The following is a 1488-nucleotide window of genomic DNA, read 5'->3' on the forward strand; positions in this document are numbered from 1 at the left end:
GCCTTTTCTGCATCTATTGAGATAATCATGTGGTTTTTGTCTTTGGTTCTGTTTATATGCTGGATTACATTTATTGATTTGCGTATGTTGAACCAGCCTTGCATCCCAGGGATGAAGCCCACTTGATCATGGTGGATAAGCTTTTTGATGTGCTGCTGGATTCGGTTTGCCAGTATTTTATTGAGGATTTTTGCATCAATGTTCATCAAGGATATTGGTCTGAAATTCTCTTTTTTGGTTATGTCTCTGCCAGGTTTTGGTATCAGGACGATGCTGGCTTCATAAAATGTGTTAGGGAGGATTCCCTCTTTTTCTATCAATTGGAATAGTTTCAGAAGGAATGGTACCAGTTCCTCCTTGTACCTCTGGTAGAATTCAGCTGTGAATCCATCAGGTCCTGGACTCTTTTTGGTTGGTAAGCTATTGATTATTGCCACAATTTCAGAACCTGTTATTGGTCTATTCAGAGATTCAACTTCTTCCTGGTTTAGTCTTGGGAGGGTGTATTTGTCGAGGAATTTATCCATTTCTTCTAGATTTTCTAGTTTATTTGCATAGAGGTGTTTGTAGTATTCTCTGATGGTAGATTGTATTTCTGTGGGATCGGTGGTGATATCCCCTTTTTCGTTTTTTATTGCATCTATTTGATTCTTCTCTCTTTTCTTCTTTATTAGTCTTGCTAGCGGTCCATCAATTTTGTTGATCTTTTCAAAAAACCAGCTCCTGGATTCATTAATTTTTTGAAGGGTTTTTTGTGTCTCTATTTCCTTCAGTTCTGCTCTGATTTTAGTTATTTCTAGCCTTCTGCTAGCTTTTGAATGTGTTTGCTCTTGCTTTTCTAGTTCTTTTAATCGTGATGTTAGGGTGTCAATTTTGGATCTTTCCTGCTTTCTCTTGTGGGCATTTAGTGCTATAAATTTCCCTCTACACACTGCTTTGAATGTGTCCCAGAGATTCTGGTATGTTGTGTCTTTGTTCTCGTTGGTTTCAAAGAACATCTTTATTTCTGCCTTCATTTCATTATGTACCCAATAGTCATTCAGGAGCAGGTTGTTCAGTTTCCATGTAGTTGAGCGGTTTTGAGTGAGTTTCTTAATCCTGAGTTCTAGTTTGATTGCACTGTGGTCTGAGAGACAGTTTGTTACAATTTCTGTTCTTTTACATTTGCTAAGGAGAGCTTTACTTCCAACTATGTGGTCAATTTTGGAATAGGTGTGGTGTGGTGCTGAAAAAAATGTATATTCTGTTGACTTGGGGTGGAGAGTTCTGTAGATGTCTATTAGGTCCACTTTATGTAGAGCTGAGTTCAATTCCTGGATATCCTTGTTAACTTTCTGTCTCGTTGATCTGTCTAATGCTGACAGTGGGGTGTTAAAATCTCCCATTATTATTGTGTGGGAGTTTAAGTCCCTTTGTAGGTCACTGAGGACTTGCTTTATGAATCTGGGTGCTCCTGTGTTGGGTGCATATATATTTAGGATAGTTAGC

Source organism: Hylobates moloch, unplaced genomic scaffold (assembly GCF_009828535.3).
Source record: "Hylobates moloch isolate HMO894 unplaced genomic scaffold, HMol_V3 SCAFFOLD_21, whole genome shotgun sequence".
Classification (NCBI taxonomy): domain Eukaryota; kingdom Metazoa; phylum Chordata; class Mammalia; order Primates; family Hylobatidae; genus Hylobates; species Hylobates moloch.